Here is an 11,677-nt window from a genome sequence, read left to right on the forward strand (position 1 = left end):
TTTAACTCTCTCCGAACAGGAACAAAAGATGAGGGTTCTTCTGATCTAAGGCCACATGCCCTGAAGGTTCAACACATATGTCCTGAAGTCACACAGACCTAGGCTTGAATCCTAGCTCCACCACTCGTCTGACTCCAGACACATGCTTGAACTCCCCAAGTCTCAGTTTCCTCATCTGTGAAATGAGGATGATAAAGGAGGGACTTTATAAAGTTGTTGTAAGGATTAAAATTGATAAAGAATGCCAAGCAGTTACTACAGAGCCTAAAGTGTTGTAGGCACTCAGTAGATATGAGCTATTATTATTAGGGCATTTGAAAAAATCACTTCTTCCAGGCTTTAGTGCAGATAGAGGATGCTATTTTTGTTTGTTGAGGGTGCCGGAAGGATTCAAGCCAAAGATGGCTAGAAATTAAATTACCTTAGTCTTCTGGATACTCTTCTCTCCTGAGTCCAGCTCATAGGAGACGTAAACAGCTAAGAAAAGAGGGATGCCACAGCCAGGATCTTACCCAGGAGGCCCTGGTGAGAGCTCACACGCAAAGACATGCCATTTCCAGGGCCTTCTACACCCTGAAAAGGAGAAGCCGAGTTTTGAAATGAGCAGATACATTTTAATTTTTAATTTCAGATGTGCACATTTATTCTGTGCTAAATGGTACCCTTGAGCCTTATTGGGAGTGTGGGTGACCAGCTGACCGCTGTTCAAAGCTAGATATGAAATACCAGATCTGGTGTTGGGAGCTTTATAAATGATATAGAGAGTCACTGGGAGCTCCCCACCTAGTCTTGGCAAAAAGCACTGTAGGCTTCTACCCAGGGAGACTAGAAGAAAAGGAACAAGGAAAGAACATTGCTGGCTGGAAGCAACAAAGAACAGACAGACAAAAATGAGAACTGTTATACTCCAATAAAGATGTTAAAAAAAAAAAATGAGAGCTGCGGGAAGCACTGCTTGGCAATGACTGTGATGGGGTCCAGTGGGCGGGGGGGAGAGATCAGGAAGGGGAGTGAGAAACCTGACAGGCTTTCTAGTTCACCTGCTGGGTTTCCACACTGTGCTGGGTGCTGTGAGGTCCCGAGTCATGCGAAAGTCAGCCTCCAAAAGCCTCTGGCAGCATTTCTAGGATATTAATGCACGATTATAGAGCTCACATGTAAGACAAATGTAATGGGAACACGAGCACCTTCCATTAAATATTAATAAACAGAAGTTACCCTCAACCAGTGAGGAGTGGGCTGTGGATCCCCAAGCCTTCTCACCCCTTCTTCACGGTATCTCAGAAGGGCCCCCAGGGCAGAAATGCACCCCTTCACATTCTCTTTATGGGTTTGCCTCCCATCCGTGTCTCACGACCCCCCTCCCTCACCTGGGATCACCTGTTGTATTTGTTCCCTAGGCTACCATCACGAATGACGACAGACAGACTTTGTGCTTTAAAATAATAGGAATTCTTTTTCTCCCCGAAGTCCACAAGAGGGAGGCAGGGCTGCACTCGCTCTGAAGGCTCTAGGGGAGAATCCTCCCTTGCTTCTTCCAGCTTCTGGTGGCTCCAGGTGTCCTTGGCTTGTGACAGCATCCCTCTAATCTCTGCCCCCATCTCCACATAGCCTTCTCCTCTGTGTCTGTGCCTTCTCTTCTTTCTCTTCTAAGGACACTTGTCATTGGATTTAAGACCCACGTAATCGAGGATAATTTCACATCTTGAGATCTTTAACTTCATCACATCTGCAGAAATTCTTTTTCCAAATAATGTCACATTTACAGGTGGTGAGTGTTGGGGCATGAACATAACTTTCTGAGTTCCACCATTCTACCCACTACACCTGCCAAATAAACAACTCACACTCGTCTCAGACTTTGTTTTTGGTAGAACCCGAACAAATCAAGCAACCAAAGAAATACAGTTTATCTAGCCCACCCCTCCACCACTAGGCAGGTCCCATAGAAAGCATACCAAACAAATAGCTCATAAAACTTATCAAACTTCGTGCCTATTTGATTCAGCACTGTAGCCCCAGGGTTTAGCACACAATGCCTGGCACACAGTAGGTCTCAAAAAAATATTTGTTGAATGAATAAAGTCTCACCATCTGATCCCAGGTAGAGAAATAAACTTTTTTTTTCTTTTTTCTTTTTTTTTAAAACTGTTCCCTGGGGTAATGACATGCCCTTATAGCCTTGCTAAGATTAAGCTTTGTCATTTTTGCCTTTTTAAATTTTTATTTATTTATTTATTTATTTATGGCTGTGTTGGGTCTTCGTTTCTGTGCGAGGGCTTTCTCTAGTTGTGGCAAGCGGGGGCCACTCTTCATCGCGGTGCGCGGGCCTCTCACTATCGCGGCCTCTGTTGTTGCGGAGCACAGGCTCCAGACACGCAGGCTCAGTAATTGTGGCTCACGGGCCCAGTTGCTCTGCGGCATGTGGGATCTTCCCAGACCAGGGCTCGAACCCATGTCCCCTGCATTAGCAGGCAGATTTTCAACCACTGCACCACCAGGGAAGCCCAACTTTTTTTTTTTTTTTCTTAACTGTTTTTTTTCTAACAGCTTTATTGAGGCATGATTTACATACAACAAAATTCACCCACTGTAAGTGTACAATGTGATAACTTTTAGCAAATTTATAGAGTTGTGCAGTCATCACCACAAACCAGTTTTAGAACATTTCCAACACCCCACAAAGTTCCCTTATACTTGTTTGCAGTCCAAACGCCACTTTCACCCCCAGCCCTAGACAGCCACTGATCTGCTTTCTGTCTCTATAGATATTTCCCTTTCCGGATGGTTCACATAAATGAAATTACATAATATGTTGTCTTTTGCTCCTAGCTTCTTTCATGTAGTATAATGATTTTAAGGTTGATCCACGTTGTAGTATATATCAGTAACTCGTTCCTTATTGCTGGATGTATTCCATTGCATGAATATGCAACATTTTCTTTATCCATTTACAATAGATGGGCATTTGGCTTGGTTCCAGTTTGGAGCTATTATGAATAATGTTGCCATGAACAGTCACATACAAGTCTACATGTAGTCATATATTTTCATTTCACTTGAGTAAATACCAAAGAGTGGAATCCAACTTCTCATTTTGAAAATTTTCAAATCTATAGGAAAGTTGAAAGAACAGCACATTATACATCCTTTACCTCCATTCTCAGTTGGTAACATCGTGCTGTATTTACTTTATCTTTCTGTCTTCATGAAATATTTTTTACGTACCATCTGATAGAAAGTTGCAGACATCATGAGATATTTCCCTGACTTCACCTCTTAATTATAAGGCGATTCTCCTACATAACCACCATACCATTATAACAACAAAAACTTTTTTCCCAACTTTATTTTGAATTTTTCAAATCTACATACAAATTGAAAGAATAATACACTGAAATGATCCTTGACTTTGCCACCATTTCCCATATTGCTGCTTTGACCCTTCTTTCTCAAACCTTCTCACTGCCATTGCTACTAAAATATTTGTGTTGGGTTGTTCTTGGTGCAAAGCCATGGAATATTCCTGACCTGTCACACTCTTACTCCTCCATGGTTTATTCCCTGAGTTTTCAGGGCTGGCTTCACAAGACTCCAAGGTGCCTCTAATGTGTTGTCCTGAGGGATATTGCAAAACTCTCAAAACTTCCCTCACCTCTTTCAAGGCTTTGTTCAGATGTCAACCTCTCCATGACACCTACCCTTCCCCTTTCCACATCGGTGCCCTGGCAGCCACGCTGGACCACTCCATCCGCCATCCATCCTCCCCCCCGGGGCACACCTGCCCTGAGTGGAAAAAAGCTGGGTGATCTGCCCTGACTTGCGAGGGATGCCAGTCAGATTCTCGCTCTTGCAGCCTGAAGTGGGAACTGGGCGGGGGGGGGGGGGGGGGTCCTGCATGATGTGGGGGGGACACTGTAAGGAAGCTGACAAAGAGGCTTGGGTCAGTGGTGGTGGAGAGAGGCCGTAGGAGAAAGGAAGTTTTGAGGAAGCAAGGGGAGTCAAAGCTATGAGACAGAGGAAAGCCCTTGGAGGAATAGGAAGACATTGAGGAGTTCCACAAATCCCTGCCCGCAAGGTCCCTTGAGCTGCCCTGGATTCAGGACATATCTGGTTCCAGTCTCTGTGAGGCCTGGATAGTCCACAGGTCCTATTTTCCTACAGTTTCTGTCACCCTCACTGCTTCGCAATTTCTTCCCCACAAAGCTCATCATTTGAGCTAGGTTGAGTGACACTTTAATCCTTGCAACCCAAAGAATCTGAGTACAATGGAAATACACGGGTGTTTATTGTGCACAAGAGACTGCAGGGAAAAACAAACCTCCTGGAGATGGTCCCTATGTGCAAGGAGCTTACTGTTTTCTCCTCTGCTTTTCTCCATAGCAACACATCCTCTTGTGGTGTCCTACAGGCTTGCTACTCACAGTGTGGTCCAAACCCCACCTACATATACATCACTTGTGAGATTGTTTTTAAAAGAAAATCAGAATCTGGGACCTCACCCCACATCCACTCAACCCCAGGTAAGAACATTAAACTTTGAGGAGCATTGCTTCTCCCCAGCTAATAGTCCCAAACCCACTGTACCAATCACCTTTTCACTCTTGGGGCTCCCATCTGCCACTGATTTGATAGCCAACATCAATAATTCTGTGGATATCAAAGCTTTTGGTAAAGCTCTCTGCCTATAAAATGCAGGCTTCTTAATGCTCTTCCTTTGCCTGTATCCTTCAGATGTCTTTCATTAGACTTTCTTTGTAATGGTGTTGTAAATGGTTTTCTTTTTTTCAGAGGTTCATCCTGTTTTGGGAAAATCCTGTGGAGTAAATCCAAGGATTGCAGGAATCTCTTTCTCTACCCAGTTCTTTACAACTGCAGATGATCTCTAATGAGCATTTTAACTACATTCTTTCAACATACCGTCATCCTTGCAAAGTATCTATAGGTTCAGGTTACAGCTTGTTTTCATCTCAAAACACCAGAGAAAGATAAAAATCTCCATCAAGAGATGAAACAACAAGGAGAAAAATGAGACCATTTTTCCAGGAGAGACTCATGTTTTAGTTTCCTAAACCGTATGCCCTCAAGTATCCATCTCATGGGTCAGTTGCTGGGCTGGGTGTATCATGCCTTCAGGACCAGTCACGCCCACTTATATTTGCAAGTCTTCCTGCAGGTCCTCAGAAAGGGGACCTGGAACAGGGTGAAGTTCTGTGTGCACCACCCTCTGATTTCCCCTCCTATCCTCCCTCTAGCCCTCTGTTCTCTCTTGTGGCCTTTATTCATCTTTCCTTCCTCCCAATAAGATGCCTTGAGTGCTGACAGTGGGCCACATACTGTGCTGTGCTGGGTCCTGGAGATGCAGCCATTAAGAGGGTACAGGTCCGCCTCATGTTGGGACAGTGGGGTCTGGGGGCTGCCTTGAGAAAATGATATCTGAGCCAAGGGCCCAAAGGATGAGTAGTGGTGAGTCAGGCTAAGAAAGAAGGGGATCTTGTTCCCTGGAGACCACCAGCAAATGGAGTACCCCTGCTCCCACTTGGCATCTTCGGTTGTTGGCTCCACACTGCCCTTGCCCAGTGCCCTGTGTGCTGACAGCTCCGTAGCCCAGGCTTGGACACTTGCTTCCGTTCTTGTCTGTGTCTGACCTTGGCCTGGGCCGTTTTCTGCCCCACTTCTCCCATACCGGTGTCGACAGCTCACAGGATCCCTCCCCAGCTGATAGGCAATGGCAGCTTTTTTCCTCTCAATTTATTAGAAAGCGCTTCTTTCCTAATAGAATTCTTTTTTGCTCTCAGGACAATAATTCAGGCTCATTGCAGGGTGAATGTGTTTGATACAGTCAGTGGTTGTGCAGGAAACCATGTCTAACACAGCTGCATCTTTCGGCGCCATGCCCCCGGCAGGTCTCAGTGGTCGGAGAACCACGTGTGCTGGGTCAAGTCCGGCCTGCATCTTGCTGATGCCCTCATTCAGGCTGATGGAGGCCTAGAGTAAGTGATAGTTCCCACATGCTTCTCTCCAGGTTAGACAAGCAGCTGCTGGATTCCTCCCTCGCTCTGAGTAAATTCAGTTGTTTTGCTAACTGGACTACAGCTTCTTTTTTCAGAACGTCACGGGCATATTTTCGGGTTTCTGTGAACAGGTGCTGCAGGAAGCACGATTCATTTGTTTATTAGGATGTTACCCTGTGTTTTGAAAAACAATTTGAAGAGGAAAATTGGCCTCTCGATGCCTTCTGCTTTTTCTCCTTAGGCCCTAAGCTGTGAACAACTGCTATTACCTTTAGTTTACAGAATCCCCATCTGGTTTGGTACTTTGATTTATGTTGGCTGTAATCCAGAATGGCTGATTTGGTTTATTTTAAGGAGTTTTATTTTAAGAAACTTTTGACATTTAAAAATCTAATTGGAACAATCTGTACCCAGAAATTTTTTAATGCAGTCTAGGATTAAAAGATGTTCTTTGACATGTTTTAAAAGAAAGCAGGGTTTTAAAAGAAAGCAGGGCTTTCCACACCTGCCTAGTCTTGGTACTTCAGGACTTTGTTGAAGATGTGGAGGGAGAATCCTCAGGTTGGGACTCCCACCAGAGAAGAGCCTCAAGCCCATCCTTAAGCTTGATTTACAAACTCTGCTGGATGGACTGTCTGCTGTGAGCCAGTTACGGGGTGATGAAGGGCATGCTCTTAGCCCACTCTCATGAGGTGGTCAGGCCTAAACTGGGTTGGATTCAGGAAATCTGCCTCATTCCCTTCACCAAAGGTCAGATGTTCCTGGTTCTGAGAGGCAGAAAGAGACCAGGTTGGATTAGAGCGCCTCCACCCGAGAATTGAAGTCACAGCTAAAAGTTCAAGAGCCTGGTGGGGTCTGATGTTCCCAAGAAGCATCCCAGCTTCCAGAGGTTGGCCTGAGTCTCCGGGGACATTACACACAGTGCCTGGACTTCTTAGTACTTTTGGTGAGCCTCAGCTGATCCGGATCCCTGAAATTGCTGCTGATTGAAGCAAAGAGCTTCCCAGCCTCCAAGAGGGGATTGAGAGAGAGAAAACCCATAGCTCATCAAGCCCAATGGATCCTAAGAAATGGGAGGGGGGTGGTGTTCATTAGGCCCCGGGTAGACACTTGCGAACCATACCCTAGCCCCTGCTTCTCTCCCCAGCTCCAGCTTTGCTGCTGGTATTGCCACATGTGAGCACAGCCAGCCCTTGGACTTAGAGGATTTCCCCTAATTCTTCCACTTCCCGATTTCTCCAGACAGCACCTCCATTCTCCATTCTCCCAGTCAAAATCTTAAGGTCATTATCCGCTTTACTTTCCTGCCCTAAGGCTCAAATATTAACTGTGTGTCCTTGGTCCAGTGTCTTAATCTCTCTGAACCCCAGTCTCATCTATTTAAGAAGTACCTACCTCATTTTTGGAAAAACCTTGATGCCAAGTGTTTGAACTTATTCGGGAAATGCAGCGGAGATAAAAGATTTTAACATTTTACGAGCACCTACTATGTGTCGGGCTGTATTAGACATTTTACATTGAAGCTTCAAACTTAATTAACATACCTCTCCCTCTGCTTTTCAGTCGTAATGCCTGTTATTTGCCTACTTGTATCTTACTCCAGGCAAACTAGGTTACTCATTCTTTCTCACTTGAGCAAGCTTGAATTCTCTCCCAATTCTTTGTTTTTGATCATACTCTTTTTTGTTTTTTAATTAATTAATTTATTTATTTTTGGCTGCTCTGGTCTTTGTCGCTGAGCGCAGGCTTTCTCTAGTTGCGGTGAGCAGGGGCTACTCTTCATTGCGGTGTGCACGTTTCTCATTGTGGTGGCTTCTCTTGTTGTGGAGCATGAGCTCTAGGCGTGCAAGTTTCAGTAGTTGCAGCACCCGTGCTCAGTAGTTGTGGCGCGGGGCTCAGTAGTTGTGGTTAGTTGCTCCTTGGCATGTGGGATCTTCCTGGACCAGGGATTGAACCTGTGTCCCCTGCGTTAGCAGGTGGATTCTTAACCACTGGACCACCAGAGAAGTCCGATCATACTCTTTTTTCCTGATCTATCCCACCTCTCCAGAATGAAATCCTATACATCTTTTAAGGTCCATCAGCGATGTGCTGGTAACTATTTAACAACCAGCTCTGCAGACAGAAAGAGCCCTGCTTTGTAGTTTTTTGTCAATTTTCGTAGTGTGAAAACTCCCACCATGGCCAATTGCAAGCTACCAACCTGATATCAACTGGCTCACAAAATTTCTGAAGATGTAGAGACCAGAATGAGCTGGCTCTAGTGTACCACTGAACCTACAGTGTCACCTCTCTTGATACGCCCAAGCTGTAATATTCCTTCCCTCCTCTGAACTTCGTTAGTAATTTGTACTCTCTCGTGAAAGTCTTCTTCATTGTATTATGGTTATAATGAATCCCTGTTATCATTATTAGCTTTTCAAGGACATGAACTGTGTCTTACTCATCTAGGTATTCACAGTGCTGCCTAGAACAATGATGGTGTTTCAATAAATATTTGCTGCATTAGACCGATGATGAAGATTATCGCTCAGGCTTGACACACGGTTGTGGGGAGGAGACAATGACATCATTAGTAAAGCGCTTACCAGAATGCTGGGCCCAAGGAGTGCTCAATTAGTGATCACCTGTGGCTTCTGGAATTAAGGGGGCACAAATTTTAATTCTAATGGTGGTTCCCAACAACTCCCTCCACCCCAAAATACACACACATTACAAGTACCTGGGAAACTTTTACAAATCCCAATGCCCAGGCCAATAAGTCAAATATCAGTATTTTAAAATTTCCCCAAGTGCTTCTGTTGTGCACCAAGTTTGAGAATCACTCTCCTCTATGCCTCCAATCCTCTCCCTGGCTGATGAGTCAAGAATGTTGAAAAGGAAATGGCATCAGCTAGTCCTTTAAAAATCCTCCCGTTCACTAAACAATTCCAGTAAATAGGAGGAAAACTCACTTGTAGGATTGCCTTATTTGGTGATCAAGTTGGGTGGAGTCACCTGGGAGGGGCAAAGTTGAGCATGAGTAATGAATGCAGCCTTCTGTAGGGGCAGCAGAGAAACACCTCTTTGTCAGCAAACTCCTGTAAGTGAAGTTTTTCAAGCTGGAGAATGTTAGAGGCATCTCATTTAAACTAGATTTGGTCCTTGTGATGATTTTGTGCAGATTAAACAAAGGTAAATGTTGCTTCAATGAGCATCAGTGTATTTGTCCTGATTCTTTTGTTCCACCAGAATTTTGTTGTATTAAAATTACTCAGGGACTTCCCTGGTGGTCCAGTGGTTAAGACCTCGCCTTCCAATGCAAGGGGTGTGGGTTCGATCCCTGGCCGGGGTGCTAAAATCCCAGATGCCTCGCGGACAAAACCAAAACATTAAACAGAAGCAATATTGTAAACAAATTCAATAAAGACTTTAAAAAACTTTTTTAAATTACTGAGCTATGAAGCCTCAAAGTGATTCTTATTCTCCTATTTGTGGTAATGAGGATGGCCTTCCTTTAAGTCAAGATAATATTGCATTTCTATCATTGAGAAGGAGGTATTGCTTTCGCCATTAGAGTTGGTGACACTGAAACAGTGTGAAACCTGATTGGTCCAAAGTGACACGGGGGATGCCAAATAGGAAATCAAAGATTCCTGTCCTAACCACTTGACACTTGACACACTTCATCCTTCATGGATATTTAGCTATTGAGGTTTTGTCATCTATTTCTCATGTTAAAGGTATATACCAAACAAAAGCAAAAACAAAAACAAAACAAACTTTGAAAGGGTTTGATCCGAAAAGTAAATTAAGCAATTCTGCTTTAATAGGTTACTCCCTTTGTTTTTTCTTATAAAAATGATAGCCTGGGAGTTCACTTTAAAGAAGGGGGAATTGGGAGGAAGAGAAAAGAGCATATGTGGGCATGTGTTACAGAGTCACACTTTAGAGGTCTAACATGCTAAATTTCTTTGATGTGTCTCTATGGAGTCTTTAAAAAATGATTTTCTTTTTGGAGACACTAATGAAAATATGTATGGAAGTGTTAAGTGGTTGAGGTAATCCTTCAAGGAGCATTATTGGCTGCGTTGGATCATACCAGATGCTTTTGTAAAAACCATGTTTATTTTACACTTAGTCCAATTTAGAACTTCCTTATAGAGACTCTGGATTGTCTTTGAAATAAACATTTTTAGCTACGCTATTCAGTGGATTATAATTTTTTTCTCCTATGGTATACACATAGCATATCATTAAAATATATGGATTTTTTAAAAACTCTAAAGTAAAATGAACTTTTAAAAGAAATCTTGGCAGAACCTCAGATGTTAGATCAAGGTTCTGTAATACCATAAACCCATCAAATTCCCAGTATCATTAGAACTCTGGCTGCTATGTGAATCACAGCCTCAAAACCATGACTCACCTTTCTATTACTTTTTCTCTGTTCTAACATTATACATTTATAAAGGACAGGTATTATGATACCAACTTCTATTATATCGAATTTATCCCAAAGTACCACCAACAGGGACCACTGAACACCATTTTGGGTAAAGCTCTGAATCAGGAATCAAGTCTACTATTATCCTCAAAAATCACAGTGATTTTGATTCACCAGATAAAGTTACAGGTCTAGCTATAGAATCAGACTGACCAAAAGATCCAGCAGTTTCCACTTGTTGCCACAAATCTAACAAGAGACAGTGGCAGTAGAAATGGAAACGTTCCAACTACAGGTCTTACACATCATTCTTTTTCTTTGCACAAGGATTCTGTGATAATCTTTCAGCCAGACTGTTGTATGAGCACTCAGAGAGCATCTCAGACTCCCCTTTTCTCGAGAAAATGGGAAGGGTTGTACAAACTCCCTGAGTTCTTTGAAATAAGGGCCTGCCCAGAATCATAGTCACCTAAAATCCCACTGTGTTGTAATAAGTGGTAAAAAAAAAAGGATGATAAACCAAGGTCCAGTTTGGTTGCAAGGATGAACTGAAACTAGGAAAAGAGGGAAGGGCTATTGGTATTGCAAAAATTGTCTGAAGGAGAGAAGGGCGATGGATGAGTTCAACTCTCTTAGTGCCTTAAGTCAGGACCCTTTGGAAGTCTCCCTAATTGCACCTTCTAAGGAAGGGAGCATTGAAGATACAAAAAGAGCAATTTGCTTGCAAATATGCCTCATTTTAACCGTGGGAATAGCTACACAGAAACTGGCCCAACATTTGTGGGTGTTTACCTGTAATGAAAGATGTTGAGATGCAGAAATTCTAATTTCAGAAGATCTGGCATCCTGTCAGGGTTAGAGCAAATAAGGATGGGACACCCAATATCCACAAGTGAGAGAAAAACACTGCTTATCAATTAAGACTGGCTTTAACTGCTTACAGCAAACAAATAACATGGGCTTAAGTAAGACAGAAATCTCTTTCTTTCTCATCCTGTAAAAGAACCACTCTAGGGCTGGTATAGCAATTGCATGGTTTTAGGGACCCAGGCTCTGCCATCCTTGGCACATGGTTTCCACTTCGTGGTTCAGGATGGCTGCTTGAGATCCACCCAACAGGAAGGAGGAAGGGAAGGAGCAGGAGGTAGAAAAGCTGCTCTACCTCAGCTGGGTACACATCAGCTGTTTTTCTGGCAAGTTTGCCAGAAACTGCCTTCCATTCATATTACATGGACAC

The sequence above is a fragment of the Balaenoptera acutorostrata genome, chromosome 17 (genome assembly GCF_949987535.1).
Source record: "Balaenoptera acutorostrata chromosome 17, mBalAcu1.1, whole genome shotgun sequence".
In the NCBI taxonomy this organism is placed as follows: domain Eukaryota; kingdom Metazoa; phylum Chordata; class Mammalia; order Artiodactyla; family Balaenopteridae; genus Balaenoptera; species Balaenoptera acutorostrata.